This window comes from Schistocerca gregaria, chromosome 6 (genome assembly GCF_023897955.1).
Source record: "Schistocerca gregaria isolate iqSchGreg1 chromosome 6, iqSchGreg1.2, whole genome shotgun sequence".
Lineage (NCBI taxonomy): Eukaryota > Metazoa > Arthropoda > Insecta > Orthoptera > Acrididae > Schistocerca > Schistocerca gregaria.
In genome coordinates this window covers 573447159-573472748 of record NC_064925.1, presented here as the reverse complement: position 1 = coordinate 573472748, position 25590 = coordinate 573447159, and positions in this window count along the sequence as shown.

Here is a 25590-nt window from a genome sequence, read left to right as displayed (position 1 = left end):
TATTTCTTGGCGTCCACATCTTGACTCACTACCTCCAAATACAAAATGACGATACGTAAACTGAAATACCACCAGTGAACTAAGAATGAAAAACGACAATAGATAAATTAACCCATAACAACGGGAACAGCAACTTGTGGGTGGTTCAATCATACTTCATCAATCATGAAAATTTACTATTTAGCTGATCCTGTTTAATGCTTTAACTAGACCACCTGTCTTGAAAATGGAAACTTGTGTTACTTTTCGGTGGCACCTATTTCTAAATGTGCTTAACTTGAAGCTAGTTTTTCACAATACGTCTCGTTAATTTAACACCACTTATTGATTACTGGTATGTGGTACAGTAATAACGTAGTGCTGTAGCCCTGATCAGAATGAAACTAGTTTATAGGTAGGGCATGTCGAGCAGATCAATAAACGCCAATGGCCCTTAAAATTCATGGATATTACTCGTCGAGGAAGAATACCCTTAGACTAGCCAAAGAAAAGGTGGAGAGACGGAATTCCTAAGGAGTTGCTGCAGAACGGCGTAGAAGGCGACTGAGGGCACCAAACACTAAAAAGAACCCAGAGAAAGAAGTGGCTCGTGCGCATCTTCTTCTGCCCCTAATCGCGTAAAGTCGGCAAGGAAGGAATGAAGGAGTGTAATAATGTAGTAGGTAGACTATTAAATGCTGCACCTTCAAGATTTTCTCGATTGCAACAATTTAAAATTTGAATATAATGTTTCTTCCTAAGTACATGTCAACGTTGTACCTTGCAACGTTTTTTCACATTTGGAGGAACCTTATTTTCCCGGAAGAAGATAGCAGCACAAAAAAGTTAATCTCATTTAAAAACGGAACTTCTCTTAATAGTCATACGGATTTCATTTGCTTCCCTCGTCGTTGTAGTGTACCTGTAGTCTGAAATCGATAGCAATAACCAATAAAATAAGTGGTGCACAGCATTAGAAAGATTTTGCAGCTTAGGTTGTGTTCCAGAATTATGAAATACCTCGAAGAAAAATCTATTGAAGTGTAACCAGCCAAGGTTGAGAAAATTTTTTTCTTTTAAACCCAAATTGGTCTTCACTTACGCGAAATAATGAATGCTGTCAGTAGGGGATCGAAAGTTAGTTCCATTTTTATAGATCTCTAGAAGGCTTATGGCACAATTTCTAACATGCGCTCTTTAATCAGGTTTCGTGCATGTGAAGTACTGTGTTAGCCAAGTGACCGAATTCGAATTTACTGTCAGGAATGACACCGTAAAAATTGACGGTAAGTCATCAACTGAACCCGAAGTGATATCGAAAGTTCTCCAACGGAGTACTACAGGTGTTCTGCCGTTCGTAGTTGTCAGATTGTCTTTGTTGGCCACCTTAGTCACCGACACACCGAAACATAATAAATCAGTTTGGAAATATTGTCAGTTATTCAGTTGCACAACATCAGGATGAATAAAATTCTACATATTGTTAAAAATATTACTTTTCTGCATAAGTTCGTAGCGTTCTGCCATAAGACTTTGATCATCAACAATAGATTCTCGTCCACTATTTACAGCAGTCTACCAATGCGGGAATAACTTTCAGATTCTGCGACTGTAGATATCACTTGGTTTCGAGGCGAAGAACTCATTGAGCCACGTTCGGATGTATTTTCATTCGGGAATGTAGTTCCTTGAAGGTTGTTCCATAGAGACAGGAAAAGGTGACAATCTGAGAGCGTAAGACCAGATGAATAAGATGGGTGTGGAATGACTGTTTTGTTAGTTTAGCAGAATGCCGGCAGATGTTAATGTGTCATTTCACGCAGTCTCCTGGTTGTTTTACCTGGACTGCCGCTGCAACACGTCTCAGTTGTAGACAATAAATGTCAGCAGTCATAGTTACACCTCGGAGAATTAATTCATAGCACACCACACAGCTGCTATTCCACCAGATGCATAATGTTATCTTCTGTGAATGGGCACTGACCTTGGTACGGGGAGTTGCTGATTTGTTTGAGCTTAAAAATTACTTTCTTTTTCTTACGTTAACGTGAAGACACCATCTCTCGTCACCAACAATAACACAGGATAAGGATAGTCGGTGTTGTTCACGAGCCGATTGATGACGAGCAAACAGAAATTCACATTTGGCCACCTGCTGTTTTTTGTGATTTTGGCTCGGAGCATGCGGTATCCACACACTCGATTGTTGCACCTTCCCCATTACATGCAAATTTCGCACGATTTATGACGTTTACAGTGTATTAATTCTATCAGCGCTAGTACACTGACAAAAATTAACACTTTTGAACGATCGTGATGAAACGCCGAAAGTCTTGCTGAAGGTGGAGAGTGACTAATGTCTTTAAAATGAGATCACCATTTTCTCGCCCTGCTCTCTCCAGTAGCATTGTCCCCATACACGGCGCAAATGCTTCTGGCATCCTACGCTCCTGCTACCCCCGTACTGAACCCAAGCAGAAGGATATTTCTTGGCGTCCACATCTTGACTCACTACCTCCAAATACAAAATGACGATACGTAAACTGAAATACCGCCAGTGAACTAAGAATGAAAAACGACGATAGATAAATTAACCCATAACATCGGGAACAGCAACTTGTGAGTGGTTCAACCATACTTCATGAATCTTTAAAATTTACTAGTTAGTTGATCCTGTTTAATGCTTTAACTAGACCACCTGTCTTGAAAATGGAAATTTGTGGGTGGTTCAATCATACTTCATCAATCATGAAAATTTACTAGTTAGCTGATCCTGTTTAATGCTTTAACTAGACCACCTGTCTTGAAAATGGAAACTTGTGTTACTTTTCGGTGGCACCTATTTCTAAATGTGCTTAACTTGAAGCTAGTTTTTCACAATACGTCTCGTTAATTTAACACCACTTATTGATTACTGGTATGTGGTACAGTAATAACGTAGTGCTGTAGCCCTGATCAGAATGAAACTAGTTTATAGGTAGGGCATGTCGAGCAGATCAATAAACGCCAATGGCCCTTAAAATTCATGGATATTACTCTTCGAGTAAGAATACCCTTAGACTAGCCAAAGAAAAGGTGGAGAGACGGAATTCCTAAGGAGTTGCTGCAGAACGGCATAGAAGGCGACTGAGGGCACCAAACACTTAAAAGAACCCAGAGAAAGAAGTGGCTCGTGCGCATCTTCTTCTGCCCCTAATCGCGTAAAGTCGGCAAGGAAGGAATGAAGGAGAGTAATAATGTAGTAGGTAGACTATTAAATGCTGCACCTTCAAGATTTTCTCGATTGCAACAATTTAAAATTTGAATATAATGTTTCTTCCTAAGTACATGTCAACGTTGTACCTTGCAACGTTTTTTCACATTTGGAGGAACCTTATTTTCCCGGAAGAAGATAGCAGCACAAAAAAGTTAATCTCATTTAAAAACGGAACTTCTCTTAATAGTCATACGGATTTCATTTGCTTCCCTCGTCGTTGTAGTGTACCTGTAGTCTGAAATCGATAGCAATAATCAATAAAATAAGTGGTGCACAGCATTAGAAAGATTTTGCAGCTTAGGTTGTGTTCCAGAATTATGAAATACCTCGAAGAAAAATCTATTGAAGTGTAACCAGCCAAGGTTGAGAAAATTTTTTTCTTTTAAACCCAAATTGGTCTTCACTTACGCGAAATAATGAATGCTGTCAGTAGGGGATCGAAAGTTAGTTCCATTTTTATAGATCTCTAGAAGGCTTATGGCACAATTTCTAACATGCGCTCTTTAATCAGGTTTCGTGCATGTGAAGTACTGTCTTAGCCAAGTGACCGAATTCGAATTTACTGTCAGGAATGACACCGTAAAAATTGACGGTAAGTCATCAACTGAACCCGAAGTGATATCGAAAGTTCTCCAACGGAGTACTACAGGTGTTCTGCCGTTCTTAACCTGCACAAAGAATTTAGGAGACAATATGAAATGTCCTATTAGACTGTCTGCAGCTGAGATAGTCGTTTCGTACCACGTGCCCTGAAAAGTGGTAAATTAGCAACGAACAACAAAAAGTGTGATGTGTTCAACAACTATGAAAGAAAAAGAATAATTACTTTTATTTATCAGTAACACGTTGAGCCTAAAACTTCAAGACGATAGTTCTAAATAAATTCATAGGGATAAAACCATGTACAACTTAAACTACGTCCATCACGGAGAAAACGTCTTGAGGAAGACAAAACTAGAAAAGCCTACTCCACACTTGTCAGTCCCCGATTTGGAGTATTCAAAATGGTTGAAATGGCTCTAAGCACTATTGGGCTTAATATCTGAGGTCATCAGTCCCCTAAACTTAGAACCACTTAAACCTAACTAACCTAAGGGCATCACAAACATCCATGCCCGAGGCAGGATTCGAACCTGCAACCGTAGCAGCAGCGCGGTTCCGGACTGAAGTGCCTAGAACCGCTCGGTCACATCGGCCGGCTTTGGAGTATTGATGGCACGTTATGGTAGACCCATATCCTTACCATCTGGGATTGATGCGGGGCGTGGAAAGAGTTACAAAGATAGCTCCTCTTGTACTATCATGAAATATGGGGGGAAAATGTCGGTGACAAAATATATCCTCATTAAAAGAAAGACGCTTTTCACTGTGGCGAGAACTTTTGACAAAATTACAGTTATTATTTTTTTCCTTTGAATTCCAGGTTATGCTGTTGACTCCAACCAAGGTACGCACTGAAAAGGATCGCAACTGGAAGTGGGAAGTACACATGCAGTATGCAGTAGGGTGAGTTTCGAATAAGGTTCCACCGGTTTAGAGATACATTACGATATATGCTGACAACGCTTCAGTGAAATAAACCGTTTGCTCTATGCACGCAAAAACTATTATTATCCTGTTAGACAATTACTAGGGTGCATTGTGGATCAGTCATTACTGAACTATAACTAAACCAGCTTCCGTTGTTTGGTAGGATACCGCGAAAATGGAGTCAGTCTCCAAGCGAGACTGCTAGCAAACCACACGTGCAATGCATCCTGTCATATTGGTCTTGAAAGATAAGAAGTAAATGTTGAAGGTACACAAAGAAGAGTAATTTCACACTTGTCTGCAGAGCTTGGTAGATCCAGAGTGTCACCCATCAAAGTGCTACCCTAACCAGACGGCGCTTAACTTCAATGACGTGGCGAGAACCTGTCATTCATTATCAATCTACCAAATTCGACAACCAGTTACTCATTGTCAGTGTACCAAATTTCAACATTCTTCTACAACCCACCCGTTCTTCAGTTCTCTTATTTTCTGCTTTTCCCACAGTACACGAGTCACTACCATACAGTGCTGTTCTCCAAATGCACAATCTCAGAAATTTCCCCAAATGATGGTCTACGTTTAATACTACTAAAATTATGTTGTACAGGACTGCCCTCGTTACCGGTACTAGTTTCATCCTATCATTTCTGCTTCGGCCGTCATGCCATTTTACTTCCATTGGATTCTTCACTCTGTCTACTTCGATTTCACAATTTCCATTGTCAAAGTTATCGGTAATCTTAATTCTTCTACACCTCATTACTTTCGCCTTTCTTTGGTTTACTCTCAGTCCATAGTTTGTAGTTGCTCTACTCAAAAATTTCTGTAATAATTCATCTTTATTTCCACTGAGAACGCCAATGTCATGAACAAATCTTGTCATTAATACCCCGTAATACTGTGTTCTAATCGAACTCTTGAATATTTCTTTTATTTTGTCATTCGTTTCTTCGATCAATAGACTGTCGCTGCCTTAAACCTATTTGATACGACCACTTTTTTCTTGGTCTTTTATATACTTCACATTGCTTGTGTGTCTCCATAATTTGCGCCTACTTTTATGACTATTGCACTATTTTATACGGCCGAGCGCTTTTTCTGGGTTTACATATTCCGTTTCTTTATTTGTCTTCAGTTTTGCTTCCATTATCAAGTGTATACTCGTCCTCACTATACAATTGATAATGGAAGCAAGAGTCTGATGCCAATATCGTTCCTAAAGTGAAACTGATCGGCAGAAAGATCCCTGGTCGTCTTTTTCATTGTGCTGTACATAACAATGAGGTTCGTAGATGCGCAGTTGGCAGGCTATGGGTGGGGAGAGTTATAAGGGTGGGGTTTGTAGGAGGGCGCTGTAGGGGACATGTCGATAGCCGGAGGGGAAGTGCCATTCTGAACTATAGCCAACGCTCACGGGTTTAGTAAATAACCAGTGAAGCATCTCCAACCCAGACTTGCGTGGTGATTATCAACAAAAGGAATAAAAACCTCTACTGTCACCTCTGCTTTCGTTATTATCCAAAAAGGATTTAACTCAAGCTAAAAACGAGCATCGATTTATTTTCGTACATCTTGTCAATCATTTGTAACTTCCCGACTTATAAGGGTGGGGTTTGTAGGAGGGCGCTGTAGGGGACATGTCGATAGCCGGAGGGGAAGTGCCATTCTGAACTATAGCCAACGCTCACGGGTTTAGTAAATAACCAGTGAAGCATCTCCAACCCAGACTTGCGTGGTGATTATCAACAAAAGGAATAAAAACCTCTACTGTCACCTCTGCTTTCGTTATTATCCAAAAAGGATTTAACTCAAGCTAAAAACGAGCATCGATATATTTTCGTACATCTTGTCAATTATTTGTAACTTCCGGAGAAGTGAATTTTGTGTAATTGCTTCTTTTGCACAACGCTATGGAGTTTGCAAAATGTCACCTCACTAACATGTTGCGCAATTTCTTTTCAGCTGCGAGAGTATTCAGAAGCAGTGGTCTGTTAAGGGAGGAACTGAAAACAAGTAAGGTCAATAGTTTATGAAAAAGCGTATTCTCGGTGCAAAAATAAACGTGTAATCTCTTCATTTATGTTGCAAAACCCAGTTTCTCGTTGTACCAGCTATGGATGACCATTAAAAATTACATTCTTTCTTCGACAAAGTCTTTCGTTAGTGGAATAACGCAGTCGATAATGAAGGTTCACATAGTAAATATATGGTAAAATACTTTCCTCTTCACATGCTATGATTTGCCAACACCGCGGTTTTATGTCTCGAAACGTTTATTAGATAAGGAAAAATTTATCGATGTTTCATTCCGGCTTTATCGTGACCTCACATGAATGAGTTACATAAGAACAGTTTTCTCGAGACTGGTGACAGTTTGGGACCTCTAACAAAGTTTAAACGAAAGTGCAATACGTTAGCTAAATTTTATATCTAGCAACGTATTACATAATATGCAGCAAACCCAAAATCATAGCACCGCCCATTTTTTATCGCAAACTTTTTTCAATTTCACATAGTCTCGTACTTAAATGCAAATATCAAATTAACTATGATCATTAATGAAATGATGAGGACTTCATCATGAAGCAGGCATAAAACGCTATAAGTAACACAAACATGACAATTATTTACCTAACAGTTTCTGTAAAAACGTTTGAGGAAGATTGCAGAGCATGTGCCTCGATTCTGTCATCGCAGCTGACCGAAAGTGGGCGCTGTCTGTATCCACTTCCGAACGAACGAAAGAACTCGCCCGGCGCTTTGGACGAAAACTAGTCATTGGGCACTGGCCAGTGTATCCTGTATGGATTGTAATCAGCAGTGATCGTTTTCTGATTATATTTTCGATACGTTGTGGGGTTGGATAAGTTTGCGCTGCAAAGATCATGCTCTGGTGGGAGATGGATATTAAATTCTGATGAATAGTCAACCTCAGTTCTATTTGGTAGAATGTCACTTGTTTATTTGTGGCTTCGAACTCATTTTGTTGGAGTCAATGTAGGAACTCTCTCCCATTTTGCTAACTGGTTTATTGTGTCATCATGGTCGGTTCCAAATGTCCTACAGCAACTGAAACGTTGTTTTGCTTCCTTTTTTCCGTCATAGATCTCGTTTATCAAGCAGGAGATGATTAGTAATGGTGAGCTACTTTTTGTTGCTTTTACTCGACGTGTCTGTTATATTATTATTGTTAGTTAAGGATTTGGTAACAAGTTCTACGTTAGCTAGAGTCTCGGTTATGAATGTGATCCGTCTGCACATACACCATAAGTCGAAATGCTGTAATTGAAGTGGCTGAAAAGTGACCTAGGCGCGTGTCGGGATCATGAACGTCGGTAATAACCCTCGGTATGGTACTCCGTTCAGGTTTACAGGAAGTTTGAGCAAGCTATTCTCTGTGTTCTGATGTTCTTTGACCAAGAGGGACCGACCGAAACCCGTGCCATCCTATGCCAAAGGTGTCGCTAGATGAGTTATGGAGAGCCGTGACGTGAGTAGGTCCTCAGACGGCATGACGAGGCTGCGTGCACTCTCTTCCAGTGCTCCGACCACACAAAAATCTAGTACCGGCAATCGAAAATGACTCCTCTACGGAGCCGCATGAGTCGTAGACTAGTGAGCTATGAAGGCGGACCAAATACACAATAATTTAGGCAAACTGTTTCATTCCCTTCGAACTATGAGAAACTAATCATTTAAAACACGAAACTACACCAGGCAGTATGAACGTCACAGGATAGTACTGCTATTTCTACATTAACGTAAGTAAAGATTATAATGGTATGAAGGGTAGCCAACCATGAATTATAAAAAATCTGGAAAATAAAAATAAAGTCCTGGCTACCTAATGCTAGGTAGTAGCTAAAACGTTTACAAGAGAAGACTGGTGTTGTGGTCTTGCAGTTTGATTTGAAAGACTACATAGGACTGCAAGTTTACACCTTGACAGATGTCGCTTTAACTTGTTAGACTCCCACTTATCTACCCAGCGACACGTCTGCAAAATTAAATTTTCACCTGACAGTGATCGTTATTTACAGCCTCCATTGAAAGTTATCACTTTCATTAGAATCTTAAACAAAAACTGAATACAAAAAAATTAATAAAATTGTGGCACTGTCATTATTGTACTCAATTAGTCATCGGTGATTAATATACCAAAATGGGTTGAATCTTTTATAAAAAAAAAGGCAAACGTGTATTAATCATAAAATAGGACAAACAACACAACTTAAGCGAGATGACAAATAAAACATGAACTGATGGCAACACAAATTGAAGTTACAAGTAATTGGCACTTCACTTGGTTGCGTTTGCTTGGAAAAGGATATGGTTTTTCTGTGTAATCTCATTGCTCTGGCTCAAAGCATGGATACCGCAATCTGAAATCAATTAATGTACAATAGACTTTGATGAACTTACTCCACGGAGAAGGTACACTACGTTCGTGCAGCTGAGAACAAGTTGTGGGACTGTGATTCTGTGTGCCCCATATGAGCCGGAATTGCAATGATACACGAATTTGTTGATGTGTAGTGCTGTCGCGGGTGACGTTGGCGCAAGCGTTGGCAGAGTAGCGACGTTCGGCGCCTGTAACTCGTTATCGCTGGCACTAAATGTGCCAAGTCGCAGGCAGGCGATCTCTCAGACAGATCGCACTTACTCTCTGATGTAGTCCTGAAACCTCTCCAGACCCCAGCATGTGACATTCCCACTTGCTGATCATACCATGGACCACTCTCACTCCCTTACACAGTAGTGCACATAAGGAGATCAGAATACAAGGCAGCAGACGTGCAGCGAGTTGTCTGAGATGACTGTCGATTCAACTGAGACTTAACAACAGGCCCTTGAGTCGAGACCAGTGCCAGAGCGAAGTCACGCTCACGGTGAGTGTACCAAGCGCAACTCAGTCGTAACAAGAGTCAAGACCAGAATTTCCTCCCCAGACTGCAGTCTGAAACTGAAGACCATTTCACTCCTCATCACCTTTCCATCAAAACTCGGTAAACTCGAAAAACGCTCCAACTCAACCCCCCCCCCCCCCCCCCAGATTAGTTACATGCCCATCACAAGACACCACGAGCGCCACATCTCTCCTCTGTCTCGTCGGCTCTACTTCCCTACCAACATTAATAACATTCCTCTCCCTGCAGCAGCAGCCAATCACTCACTCGTAATTTTCCGTGTTGGAGGGAAAGGCATTACGCTTCAGAGTTGTGTTTCCGATGGCCATTTTAGACAGAATTGTTTGAGAGTTTTCGTTTCGGTGTAAAGTGAACAATACATTTACCACAGAGATCATTATCTTGACAGATTGAACGACAGCAGGTATGAACAGGGGCCTTGGCTAAACTGAGAGCAGTAATTTTGTGTCCCAACATAGATCATGGAGGGAAGCATTAAGGCTCAAGCGATGTGTTGGGAAGCAGTTAATGGGTTCCTGTCACCATTCAAGACTAGAAGGTTGTATATTCTCAATTAATTCCGCCCTCATTATTTCTCAACGCCAGTAGCAACAAACAGAGGCAGCTACCTTCCACTCCTGCCCATCGTAGTAAACTGCTCTTCGCACAAGACACATCGCTTTTCATGAAGTGTCATTTAAGCATAGAACAAAATCCTTGCCACTTCCTTACTCTAGTGTCTCTCTACAATGCGTATGATTTAAATTTTTAACATGCCTTATCTAATAAAAGAACGGAAATTAAATAATTTCATCGACAGTTCCGAAACGCAATAATCATCGACCTAGGAAAAGCATTCAGTAGAGTAGGTTGGACACTGAGATTAACGACATTAGGAAAGCGCCTGAAATTAATAGAAAAGATCATCAATTTCATGTCACATACTGTGATGAATGTCTTAGCTAACCATAAGCTACAGATACATGCAAATGAAAGACAAGTAATGCTGTCACTATATACTACATACTACAAGACATAACTGATATACCTGAAGAAATTATGCTAATTGGGTAAGTTAGTGATTGACGCTATCATTACGTTAATGGATACAAAATAAACACTTGCCATTGGTCGAACAAACAAACAGCAAGCTATTAACGTACATACGAATAACCACGTTAGTGCAGAACCAAGGACAAAATTATTGTTCAATTACATTTAGTGTTTTAAGCAACGCCTATGAAATTTTGAATCTTGAGAAACAGCAAAGGAACAAGTTAGAGGCATCAGAAATGTGAGTGTGCAGGAGATCGGCCAAAACATCCGGAATAAAAACTAGTTATAGTTTGTTAAACGAAACACGACCCTCTTTCTGTTGCTAACATGTTCGTCGCGAAGGATTCAAGAACTGTGTTACTTGAAATTTAGAGAGTACTCTGCACATCTTCTTGCATTTTGCTGCAATCTTTTACCGTCGTCACTTCTCCGTGTACTGCATCATCACCTGCAAAATGCTTCATGTAACTCGGTGATCAGTAGGTCTTTTACGTATACTGTGAAAATTAATGCTCTTATATAGCACTGATTTGTGGATGTGTGCTCTGATATCTCGTACGCTTGCACTTATTTCCTTAGACGCGTGTGTGAACTGTGCCATACACCTTGTGGAAGTAAAAGAACACGAAAAAACCTGTGCTCCGACGTCTGATGATTTGTGGGTGTTGTGGACGAACGGATCGAACTAGGTTCCACACGATCGTTGTTTGTGAAATCTGTGATGGTTCTTACAGACTCCGGGCGTTTGGCTTGCACATGGGACGCTCTTTATTACGCGAGGGCTTTCATGTGCCACTTCAGACTGGTCACAGGGCGAAGCGGCAGAGATTAAAAGTGGAATGATGGGTTTTTCGTTTGTACGATGCAAGAAAACTGGCGTTGATGAAAAAAGATACGATGGCATAATATTTCACCATACGAATTGCTGTGTACACAAAATACACATCGGCATTGAAAATGTACAATTTTTTTACTTTTTACTTATTTCCTCCCTAATGTTCAGCCGCTGTTTACCTTTACTTATTCGGCAAAATTGCGTTCACAACCAATGTACGGGAAAGTGGTCCTAAACCGTATACCTTTTAACTTTTAAATAATATATACTACCATTATCAGTGATCTGTAAGTCTGCAAATCAAGATTATTTACATCTCTTACGTGCTCAATAACATTATACTAGTCCGGTTCCATCTTAGGATAAATCACCTCAACATAAAAAACAATAACATCATTAGGTACAAAATACACGGTTTTGACCCAGCCATTGGATGAATGAACAGAAAAAGCCTGAAAACAATAAAGCGTTATTCTAATACAAAAAATATACGAAAACGTATTGAAATACTTATACATACTACAAAAGAAGACCATAAATATGTTTTAAGTACCAGAACCAAATTCTGACAAAGAATTTCCAACTTAAACTAATATCCGCAAAAATCTGAATATTATGTCCTAGCTCGCAGGTGTGGCCGAGTCGTTCTAGGCGCTTCAGTCTGGAACCGCGCGACCGTTACTGTCGCAAGTTCGAGTCCTGCCTTGGGCATGGATGTGTGTGATGTCCTTAGGTTAGTTAGGTTTATGTAGTTCTAAGTTCTAGGGACCTGATGACCTCAGAAGTTAAGTCCCATAGTGCTCAGAGCCATTTAAACCATTTTTTTTATTTTGTCCTAACAAAATCAGAAACTCATGTTAATAAGAATGGAGTAATAGCCTTTTTCCCTAGCATTTTTAAACAGCCTAGCCAGGACAAGATGGAGACTGCATCCTTTCCTTCTACAATAATGTGTTTTAAGAATATACATGGGCGTCTCGGTCTTCTTTCCCTAATGAAGTCGAAGAATATGTCTTGTTCGTTTGTTTTTTTTTTTTTAGTTTATCCCGTTTTCAATCTGTCGTTTTGAGATTTTCTTGTCTTGTTTGGCTTTTCTTGATTTTTCTTCAGATTCCAGGTAATTAATTTGTTTACAGATGGTCAATTACTGTTTGGTCCTTTTCCTTGTTGGTGATTTTCTTTTTTTCTACGAAGTCAGTGTTTGGAGGAGGCGCTAGAAGCTCTACTGACACATAGGTTGGCGAAGGCTTACCGGGAGTCCCATAAAAACCGCAAACGATTTGTCTGATGTCACTTCCTATGTCCCAGCAATAGCTACCAATGGATCTCGTGGGCCGGCGAGGTTGAGAAATTATGTCTTGGTGCACAGCCACTTGAGGGACGTCATATTCAAATGTCTCAGCCGCTGATACTGTTTGCCGGGTGGTCCTCTTGTTCCTAGTGTAGTTTTATTCTACACCCAGATATGAGCTGTAGGTAGGCCATCAGGATATGAAGCCGGTTGTCATCGAGCGAAAGCACAGTAAACTGCTACTGCGTCTTTGAACTTCAACTTAATTTTAATATAGACTATTTTAGTATTCTTTTCTTTTCTTCGTTTTCTGGGGCCTTATACCGCACTGGCGCAGGGTCGGCACAGTTAGGAACGGATTTGGCAGGGTTAGTTATAAGGGGTCGCCGGATGCCCTTCCTGCCGCCACCCCGTCCCCCCAGGACAGAATCAGTGTACCCCAGCTGTCTGCGTCTAGTATAATCCACGGAATAGTGCAAACGTGCTCAAATGTCTGCGAATCGTGTAACTGAGGTGGAACGTGGGAACCAGCCCGGTATGGAAAACCGCCTAAAAACCGCAACCAGGCTGGCCGATACACCGGGCAACGTCGCTAATCCGCCGGGCGGATTCGATCCGGGCAAGGCGCGCCTACCCGAGTCCAGGAAGCAGCGCATTAGCGCTCTCGGCTAACCTGGCGGGTACTGTTTTATTGTCTGTTGTGTACATAGTTCTGCGTAGTCAGCGCGTACACAGCTTTCTCACTAGAGCGCGCCCTGCTAAGCACAACAGCACAGGACTAAATTTTGGTTCCACAGATCGGCTTATTAATAAGTTGTTGTTGTTGTTGTGGTCTTCACTCCTGAAACTGGTTTGATGCAGCTCTCCATGCTACTCTATCCTGTGCAAGCTTCTTCATCTCCCAGTACCTACTGCAACCTACATCCTTCTGAATCTGCTTAGTGTAGTCATCTCTTGGTCTCCCTCTACGATTTTTACCCTCCACGCTGCCCGCCAATACTAAATTGGTGATCCCTTGATGCCTCAGAACATGTCCTACCAACCGATCCCTTCTTCTCGTCAAGTTGTGCCACAAACTTCTCTTCTCCCCAATCCAATTCAATACTTCCTCATTAGTTATGCGATCTACCCATCTAATCTTCAGCATTCTTCTGTAGCACCACATTTCGAAACCTTCTATTCTCTTCTTGTCCAAACTATTTATCGTCCATGATTCACTTCCATACATGGCTACACTCCATACAAATACTTTCAGAAATGACTTCCTGACACTTAAATCTGTACTCGATGTTAACAAACTTCTCTTCTTCAGATACGCTTTTCTTGCCATTGCCAGTCTACATTTTATATCCTCTCTACTTCGACCATCAGCAGTTATTTTGCTCCCTAAATAGCAAAACTCCTTTACTACTTTAAGTGTTTCACTGCCTAATCTTATTCCCTCAGCATCACCCGACTTAATTCGACTACATTCCATTATCCTCGTTTAGCTTTTGTTGATAGTCATCTTATATCTTCCTTTCAAGACACTATCCATTCCGATCAACTGCTCTTCCAAGTCCTTTGCTGTCTCAGACAGAATTACGATGTCATCGGCGAACCTCCAAGTTTTTATTTCTTCTCCATGGACTTTAATACCTACTCCGAATTTTTCTTTTGCTTCCTTCACTGCTTGCTCAATATACAGATTGAATAACATCGGGGATATACTACAGCCCTGTCTCACTCCCTTCCCCACCTCTGCTTCCCTTTCATGTCCCTCGACTCTTATAACTGCAGTCTGGTTTCTGTACAAATTGTAAATAGCCTTTCGCTCCCTGTATGTTAACCCTGCCACCTTCAGAATTTGAAAGAGAGTATTCCAGTCAACATTGTCAAAAGCTTTCTCTAAGTCTACAAATGCTAGAAACGTAGGTTTGCCCTTCCTTAATCTAGCTTCTAAGATAAGTCGTTGGGTCAGTATAGCCTCATGTGTTCCAACATTTCTACGGAATCCGAACTGATCTTCCCCGAGGTCTGCTTCTACTAGTTTTTCCATTCGTCTGTAAAGAACTCGCGTTAGTATTTTGCAGCTGTGACTTATTAAACTGATAGTTCGGTAATTTTCACATCTGTCAACACCTGCTTTCTTTGGGATTGGAATTATTATATTCTTCTTGAAGTCTGAGGGTATTTCGCCTGTCTCATACATCTTGCTCACCAGATGGTAGAGTTTTGTGAGGTCTGGCTCTCCCAAGGCCGTCAGTAGTTCCAATGGAATGTTGTCTACTCCAGGGGCCTTGTTTCGACTCAGGTCTTTCAGTGCTCTGTCAAACGCATCACGCAGTATCGTATCTCCCATTTCATCTTCATCTACATCCTCTTCCATTTGCATAATATTGTCCTCAAGTACATCGCCCTTGTATAGACCCTCTATATACTCCTTCCACCTTTCTGCTTTCCCTTCTTTGGTTAGAACTGGGTTTCCATCTGAGCTCTTAATATTCATACAAGTGGTCCTCTTTTCTCCAAAGGTCTCTTTAATTTTCCTGTAGGCAGAATCTACCTTACCCCTAGTGAGATAAGCCTCTACATCCTTACACTTGTCCTCTAGCCATCCCTGCTTAGCCATTTGCACTTCCTGTCGATGACATTTTTGAGGCGTTTGTATTCCTTTTTGCCTGCTTCATTTACTGCATTTTTATATTTTCTCCTTTCATCAATAAAATTCAATATTTCTTCTGTTACCCAAGGATTTCTACTAGCCCTCGTCTTTTTACCTACTTGATCCTCTGCTGCCTTCACTACTTCGTCCCTCAAAGCTACCCATTCACCTTCTATTGTATTTCTTTCCCCCTTTCCTGTCAATTGCTCCCTTATGCTCTCCTTGAAACTCCGTACAACCTCTGGTTCTTTTAGTTTATCCAGGTCCCATCTCCTTAAATTCCCACCTTTTTGCAGTTTCTTCAGTTTTAATCTACAGGTCATAACCAATAGATTGTGGTCAGAGTCTACATCTGCCCCTGGAAATGTGTTACAATTTAAGACCTGGTTCCTAAATCTCTGTCGTACCATTACATAATCTATCTGAAACCTGTCAGTATCTCCTGGCTTCTTCCATGTATACAGCCTTCTTTTATGATTGTTGAAGCAAGTGTTAGCTATGATTAAGTTGTGGTCTGTGCAAAATTCTACCAGGCGGCTTCCTCTTTCATTTCTTTGCCCCAGTCCATATTCACCTACTACGTTTCCTTCTCTCCCTTTTCCTACTACCGAATTCCAGTCACCCATGAGTATTAAATTTTCGTCACCCTTCACTATTTGAATAATTTCTTTTTTTGATCATACATTTCTTCAAATTCTTCGTCATCTGCAGAGCTAGTTGGCATATAAACTTGTGCTACTGTAGTAGGTGTGGGCTTCGTATCTATCTTGGCCACAATAATGCGTTCACTATGCTGTTTGTAGTAGCTTACCCGCATTCCTATTTTCCTATTGATTATTAAACCTACTCCTGCATTATCCCTATTTGATTTTGTGTTTATAACCGTGTAGTCACCTGACCAGAAGTCTTGTTCCTCCTGCCACCGAACTTCACTAATTCCCACTATATTTAACTTTAACCTATCCATTTCCCTTTTTAAATTTTCTAACCTACCTGCCCGGTTAAGGGATCTGACATTCCACGCTCCGACCCGTAGAACGCTTGTTTTCTTTCTCCTGAAAACGATATCCTCTTGAGTAGTCCCCGCCCGGAGATCCGAATGGGGGAAAATTTTACCTCCGGAATATTTTACCCAAGAGAATGCCATCATCATTTAATCATACAGTAAAGCTTCATGCTCTCGGTAAAAATTACGGCAGTACCAGCACAGCAAGGCTGTTTTGGTTATTGTTACAAGGCCAGATCAGTCAATCATGCAGACTGTTGACCCTTTAACTACTGAAAAGGCTGCTGCTCCTCTTCAGGAACCACACGTTTGTCTGGCCTCTCAACAGTTCCCCCTCCGTTGTGGTTGCACCTACGGTACGACAATCTGTATCGCTGAGGCACGCAAGCCTCCCCACCAGCGGCAAGGTCCATGGTTCATGGTTTAATATGTAACGCAGCCAATGAGATTGCTGCTAACGTAGAACCTTTTCTCCTCGCGGATCACACTCGCGCAGTGATACATGAACGCGCGAGATATTTTTACGGTTGTCAGACCTGCGATTAGTCAGTCTCCTTTTGTCTGTACCAATCTGTACCAGTCTGCATTTGTCTGTATCTCTGATGTCAAATTGTTTGATTGTCCTTCACATTATTTAGGTGGGGAGGGGGGGGGGGGTGGCTAATTGTTTGATTATCCTTGACATTATGTACGGGGCGCAATTTTGTATGAAGAAGGCAATCAAAAACAGGTGTGACGCTATGGCACGTGGTAACTAAGCGTTGTAACGTAGGTAGCTAACGATCTGTAGTTTTTTTCATTTTTGTATACTTTTTAATATAAAAGTTATCTATGTCTCTATTGTCTTGTTTTTACTACCTTGCAGAAGTAAACTGATATCTGTCGACTGTCTCAATATGTCCGATATGAGAGCAGATGACGCGGTAGCTGCTGATGCGCGGCGTATGGTTCCGGGGAGCGGAGTGCCCGCAGGGAACGGTGGCTGCGTCCTCAGCCGCGGCCACCTCCTGGAGTCGCAGCTCGCGTGGAGCGGTCTCCTCTGCCCTGGCCTGGTGTGCTGTGGCGTGGAGCGGTGTGCTGTGGTGTGGTGTGCCGGCGCTCCTATTTACATTTTAATGGGGACCGGAGCGTGTGCCGGGAAAACTCGGCGATATTGACTTCAAACGAGGAGGAAAAAAATGTACAGGTGGATCCAATTTCGCGGAAAAGGGGAGTCAAGGGGCGCCGCTACGGTGATGCAGGCGAGCAGTAAATGGAAAGGAGGGCCTCCGCCCACAGAGGGGGACGGGGTGCGCTGCGACGTGGCGTTTCGACTACGCGGCTGCTTACATCCAAAGGGCTGCAAAGGACTGCCCAGGGAACTCTCTGGTGGTGTAATAAAGTCCAGTGGCGTTTTAAACATTAATTCTGACGTTCGTAGGAGGGAAAGACGTTCGATTGGCCAGAGAAGGCGTAAAGATTCCGTCTGCCTGGTGATATCACTTGTAAAGACGAAGGGCTCATGAAGATGGTACACAATAAATTGGCTTATTGAATCAAATTCCGAAACACCCTAATTCTTGTCTTCCTTGTTACGAGATTGGTCTAAGAGCGAAGACATTTATTACTGTTGCGGCCTCCAGTTTTGTTTGAATCAATTCTCCACATCAATTCATCTTTTGCTTGTCTCTTCGTCTCTACGTTGCTTACGCAGCCTCCATCTATCTGAAGCTGCTCACTAAAGTCAAGCTTCAGTCGTTCCCGATATTATTATGGCTTACCTCCGTCATCAGTTACACACTGCTTGATACTTGCGAGGGTAACATCAGAATATTCCTTCCTCTAGTCTAGTAACGTCAAGGACGGGTGTCAAGAAAAACGAATTACAAACCACAAACATATACTGCTTACAATATACTGCTCGCAGCTGGTGCCGAAAAAATAATGTGTATTTCAACGAATCAAACATTATGTCGTAAAGTAACAAGCTGTCAGAGTTATATGTTTGAGACGGAGTTTCCTGTTAGATTGGATATAAGATCACTATACTTTCTATGCAAGCATGGGACAAGGAAATTCAGGTAAACAGGGAACAGAAATACTTACTTTTTATAATTTTAGGCATATTTTGGTGATTTCATTGTTTTCAGTAAATTTTTCCAAGAATCATTAATGAGCTTACGCAAATGTACGATACGAATCAAGCTAGAAACTGGCATCAATGTGAGCTAAATGCTTCTCATGGACTCGGAAAACGGCAGCTGATGATATAGGAAGTGGTATATGATAAAGAAAGTGGTGTATACCTGGTAAGAGGATATTTGCCCTAGCATGATTCACAATATTACTATATGAAGTTTACTAATTACTTTTAGGTCTATACTGTTTATCACAGCTGTTCCCATCCAATGTAAAGGTCATTTTCATATGCATCAGATCTATTCCTTACATTCTTTATTGGTTTTCATAATCAGATGCCGTACGAAATTATTTTCAAATGAAACAGGCGTAAGCGGTGTGATTTCCTTCCATTAAGACACAAACGTTCTACAGTGTCAGCCCTTCGACCTACATACAAGTGGAACACCAAGCTGCAGATCGCTCCCGATGCGATCATTCTAATAATTTCAGGGAAGACTCTTGACATTTTGAGGTAGTAGTTCGCAGAATGTTGTCAGTCACCTGTATGATCACCTCTGGGGCTGAGATGGATTTTATATTTTACTCATTAAGAGCCCCAATACAGCGTAGTCGTACTGTTACAGTAGCATATCTGTGCAGCAAAATAATAAATGCAGGAACACTAGTCTCATAGTCTATGGTTCAATCGACGCCATTTCAGTCACCTTCTACAAACATGAATCTTGAATGCAGGGATGCGATCATGTCCTACTTAAGATTGGACACTGATAGGTAATATTTGAGAAGGGGAAATTAATCGCACATGAGATGCTAGTCACGCGATGTCAGAAAAAACTCACTTGAGATATACGTGGGCTATTTGTTTTCTACCTCAGGGTGGTCGTGAAATGGAAACCACAGCGGAGATCAAAAATATTTACCTACACCTACCAGCTACTTCACCAGATGGTCGCCAATCCAACGTTCTAATACCCTCGTCATAAAACGTAGACATCTGACTTCCACCAATTCCATACCCTGATCTGTAGCTCGCTGTATCTCACAAAATGCTGTCCTCGTAGCCAGCGGTTCAAGTTAGCGAAGAGAGGAAAATCAGACAGAGATAAGTCCGGCCTGTATGGTGGATGATCAAAAATGTCCCATCGAAAACGCTGCAGGGGCGTAATGATCACACCTGCACTAACAACTGTCATGATGAAAGAAAAGCGTTACATATACGTAATGTAGGTTGCATGAAATATGGCAAAAACCATAAGCAGGACTCCAGAACTGAAAAGTGCGCTCAGAATTTGAAAGTGGCACTTGACGTGATTGGCGGGTGTACTAGAGACTCTGAGCAACTCATTTACGCAAAACATCACAGTATTCTCACTTTAGTTTCAATTTTGCGACCGATAAATGATTAAAAATAAAGGAGAGTCCTCGCATTACGGTGGCTTCTGAGATCTGCAGGATCTGTAGCAAGCAGAAAAGATACCACCTAGTCACCCTGCTGCCAACCACTACCCTCCCCGCTCATGAACTACTGACATTTCTTTTGAATGGATCTGCAGTGAACAAAAACCAGTTGTTTGTAAGACACAGAATTTTGGGTAAACTGATTACTGTAACTGTTTACATAACTGAAACAGTTGCACGCTAAGACCAACCTGAAAACAATAAAAACGCCTGCCGTATTTACACCTGTGTCACATTCTCTTTCGGGGTGTCAGTGTTTATTTTTTTTTTAATTTTTTAAATTGAATCTCTATGGTCTGTGTTTTACCTACTAGTCTCAACTTTCACATCTGCGAGCTCTGATATATTTCCAGTATCTCTTTAACCCAGGAGTCACCGTTAACTTCTGCTTATCTCCGTAAACTCCCCATCCAGCTTATGGGTTCTGATTACTAAGTAAAACCATGGTGGCTTTTCACACTCTCCATAATCTATCGTGGTCATTTTTTCGATTTTAGAAAGCTCAAGTTTTTTCTTTGTTTTTAAATTACTGTTGTTAATGGCTCCATCTTGCTGTACACTTCCATACTGGATTTCAGTTTCTTTCCGTGTGACAGTCGTCTTCTGTATCTATGATTGCCCGTAGAACAGTAAGCTGCACTTTATAATGTTTTTCGTTATTGGTTCCATTTTGTATAATCTTCTATACTGTATTACTGTCTTACCTGTCCGTCAACCAATGTGCTGCCGAAGACCTTTCACAGTATAGTGCTCTGTTTTAAGTACCGTAACTTGTGAAGTTCCCCTTTTAGACTCATGCGCAGTGTCTCTAAAGCACAAAAGCCTTCTGCCCTTACAGCAGTTCGGTAATGAATTATTTTGACTCCTACGCTCAGTACCTAGTTATTATTGATTATTTAGTCTATTAGCAAGTGCTCTCCGATTTCCTGAACCGGGTACCTATCGCTTATTTCTCTACCACATTCTGTTGAATTAATACATACAAACATCTCGACTCTCTCCAACTACTGTGGTCAGTTGTCAGCCACTGTCGCCCTCAGCTAATGTTCGTAATATATTTCGTCCTCGCAAGTAAAATTTGAAGTCCTGATCTCCTAACTGTTCTATCAATTGGTTTATCTTCCTAATTACATACGTTGGTGCTAAAAGAAAGAATCTTTTCTAAGAAGACTAAATTTTCCATACTCTTCTCAGATTAGTGCCTAAGTGTAACGATCTTCATTTCGTTCCTGGCAGTTCAACGATTTTATCTTCTGTAGCTTCAAGACAAATTCATAGAATGTTTTAAACTAGAAAAACGATCGACGATATACAACCGTGCAAGATGTTCCAAAGTCTTAGGAAAAGAGATTTACATTACCGGTTCAAAAATAGCTCTCAGCACTACGGGACTTAACATCTGAGGTCATCAGTCCCCTAGAACTTAGAACTACTTAAACCTAACTACCCTACGGACATCACACACATCCATGCCCGAGGCAGGATTCGGACCTTCGACCATAGCGGTCGCGCGGTTCCAGACTGTAGCGCCTAGAACCGCTCGGCCACTACGCCCGGCCTACATTATGGCAAAAGGTGAGTAATGTACAATATACAGGATGAAGTAGAATTCGCGCACTCGGGCTTCGCAGCGCAACTCCCCTCATGCCAGAGTCTTTCACCAAATTTCGTCTGGCGAGTACATCCGGCAGATAAAGGACGTTAGAGAGTGGCTATCTGGCAACACTGTTACGACATGTATAGTAACTATCTCTGTCAGCACACCCTTGCTGTGCTGTACAGTTGCTACAGTGGATAGAATTTTGGGTTAGCATGCAGGAGGTCGAGGTTGGATCCTGTCGTGGGCCGTATTTTTTTAATTTTTTTTTAATTTGCTGATGTCATTCTGACATTTCATATTGCAATATACACCTTTTCTCAGGTCACATGAATCTTAAATCTACACATTTTGTAACGCTGAGCATGACAAATACGTGGTTAGACAAATAAGAAATAGAGAAGTGAAACAAATGACCTATCATAGACAGAATAAGTACAGAAACAATATCATTATCGAGATGTTAAAAATAATAGCACAGTACAATAACAAAAGAGCTACTTGCATTTATACTATATCTAATATGAGCGCTCAGATATCGCACATCCGTAACTAGTCACAATAATAATGCCAATATTAATTAACGCGTGACCTTCAGAACAGAATACGTTGTCCTCAGAACAACAGATGCCAAAGCGACCTCCCTGCACGTCCAAACATTGCGCAACCCGTCTCCGGACGTTTCGAAGCAAAGCTGCGCCCACAGTAACAAGAGCAGAATGAACATGAGCTACCAGTCCTTCCACATTCGTCGGCGGAGTAGGGTACACCTGCTCCTTCATGCGTCCCCACAGGAAGAAATCGTGGGGATCTAGGTTAGGTGAGCGCGGTACCTATACGTCCGAGCCATTTCTCTTTAACTGTTTTGTCCAAATACTGTCGCACATTAATTCCAGAGTGCGGAGGTGCATCATCATGTGCAACCATATCCTTTGCCGGACATGTAGCGAAACATCTTCCAGCGCATCAGGCAGATAGTTTGAGAGGAACGCATGAAATGCATGATTCCTCCGTGCAGTCAACTGGTCAGACAACTTGTAGGGGTCCAAACACCTGTCGCCCAGAATTCAAGCCCAGACGTTGACACCAAGGCGAACTTGATATTTATGGTCGCGGGTGACGTGCGGGTTAACTTCACACCAATGGTGGGCATGGTGCATATTGAAGACACCCTCACGAGTGAATGCTGTTTCATCTGACCATACTAGGGTGTTCACGAAGTCATCGTTGGCTTCCTGCTGTTGTTGGAACCATTTACAGAATTGCATCCGATGACGGCGATCTGCAGGATGCATGTATTGCGTGAAATCATAATGATAGGGATACAGGCCATGTTCGTGCAGCACGTTAACGACCGTGCTTTCCGAGGCATGCAGCTGCCCTGCTACGCTGTGTGTACTTCGCTGAGGTACTCGGTGTATGACCTCCAGAGTAGCTTCCTCAGAAGCTGGATTACAGCAAGTCTGTGGACGACGTCTGTGACGCGATGGTGGAGGGAGAGGACTTGACTCCTGAAGGCGAAGCTCCAGATGACGAAACACATTTTTATCTGGATGGCCTCGACGAGGATACATGCAGCATATTCACGAGTGGCAACACCAGCCCGATTATTAGGTGCACCAAGAACCAGAAGCATATCCACACATACGTCGTTTGTGTATGTCATACGTCTGCCACACTGGTTTATAGGTTTACAATGAGAAAATTCGATACGTGTACACATGTACATTGGAGTCTATCACGTGCTCCTCACTCCGATCGCAGCTAGCCCCTGTCTGGTGGACAGCGCGTACAGTATAAACACACGCTGACAGTCCTGCGCCCTGTTCCACCTGACAGATATTGTTCTGTATGTTTCATCCCGACACCTTTAATTGTGAAATGTTCTATATCGAATTACACTGCTTCCCTGACGGTAATAGACGTGATGTTTCATAATCCCATCGTTAGAATACTAATACAAATAATGGTAATAATAATAATGTATTGCGATACGTACTAAACAGCATGCTGTTACCAGACTCAGTGTTGGAAGGCAGAACTGGTGGCATCATGGTGGTAACACACACAAATAGAAACCAGGTTTGCAGATTATTCGCAAAGCACGTTGCTAGTCCTACTAGTAAAGTAAGGCCCTAACGAAATGTAATGTATCCAAAAGAAGCAAAAATACTGAGTACTGACCCATCGAAGCACTCGAGGAGGCTACAAAGGGAAAGGGCTTTTCTCAAAGCTGAACAATCTCCATTTCTACAATTGTAATATCTAAGTGCAGATGCTTCCTAGAGGACCCGCTGCAATCCCTATTGACGATTAAGACGGCACATACGGTACCACTTGGACTACAACTACTGAATAAAAAAGATACACGTTAACCCAGGATCGAAGCATGAACCTCCTGCATGCTAACCCCAACTCTACCCACAGCTCCGACTGCACAGCCCCGCATATGCTGACAGAGAGAGTTATCGTACATGTGGTCACAGTGGCACCAAACCCCCACTCTTTAACGTCCTGGTTGGCACAATGGATTCACATTCGGGAGGACGACGGTTCAATCCCGCGTCCGGCCATCCTCATTTAGGTTTCCCGTGATTTCGATACATCGCTCCAGGCAAATGCCAGGATGGTTCCTTTGGAGGGACACGGCAGACTTCCTTCCCCATCCTTCCCTAATCCAATGATACCGATGACCTAGTGACTTAGCTGTTTGGTCTCTTCCCCCAAACAACCGAGATAAGAATGGAAGACTTAGAACGAAGTTTACTTTATTTATTTAGTTTGTAGCGACAACACAAAAAAATGTATTACAATTCTCTCAAATTACAAACTAATTCCCCGGCCTCTTCGTTATATCCAGAAACTATGCTAGCTAGCCAGTGAAAGCTCTTGAAGCACATTCTTCAACAACATGGTAAACTGTGGCTGTGAGCACTATGGGACTCAACTGCAGTGGTCATCAGTCCCCTAGAACTTAGAACTACCTAACCCTAACTAACCTAAGGACATCACACACATCCATGCCCGAGGCAGGATTCGAACCTGTGACCGCAGCAGCAGCGCATTCCGGCACTAAAGCGCCTAGGACCACTCGTCCACAGAGACCGGCTCACCGCGTTTCACCGACAACAGCCGCGGGAGACTGAGTGCAGTGAGACTGTGGTCGGGTAGTACCCGCTGAGTTCGTTGTAGTACTTCATATATTTCCATTGTTTGTTATACAGGGTGTTACAAAAAGGTACGGCTAAACTTTCAGAAAAAAATTCCTCACACACAAAGAAAGAAAATATGTTATGTGAACATGTGTCCGGAAACGCTTACTTTCCATGTTAGAGCTCATATAATTAGTTCTCTTCAAATCACATTAATCATGGAATGGAAACACACAGCAACAGAACGTACCAGCGTGACTTCACTTTGTACAGGAAAACTTGAAAATGTCCTCCGTTAGCGAGGATACATGCATCCACCCTCCGTCGCATGGAATCCCTGATGGCCTGATGCAGCCCTGGAGAATGGCTTACTGTATCACAGCCGTCCACAATACGAGCACGAAGAGTTTCTACATTTGGTACCGGGGTTGCGTAGACAAGAGCTTTCAAATGCCCCCATAAATGAAAGACAAGAGGGTTGAGGTCAGGAGAGCGTGGAGGCCATGTAATTGGTCGGCCTCTACCAATCCATCGGTCACCTAATCTGTTGCTCAGAAGCGTACGAACACTTCGACTGAAACGTGCAGGAGCTCCACCGTGCATGGAGCACATGTTGTGTCGTACTTGTAAAGGCACATGTTGTAACAGCACAGGTAGAGTATCCCGTATGAAGTCATGGAGGTGAATCGAGGAAGTACAGTACAGACTGAAGAAATTAAAATGAGCTTTAACATAGAAATTAAGCGTTTCTGGAC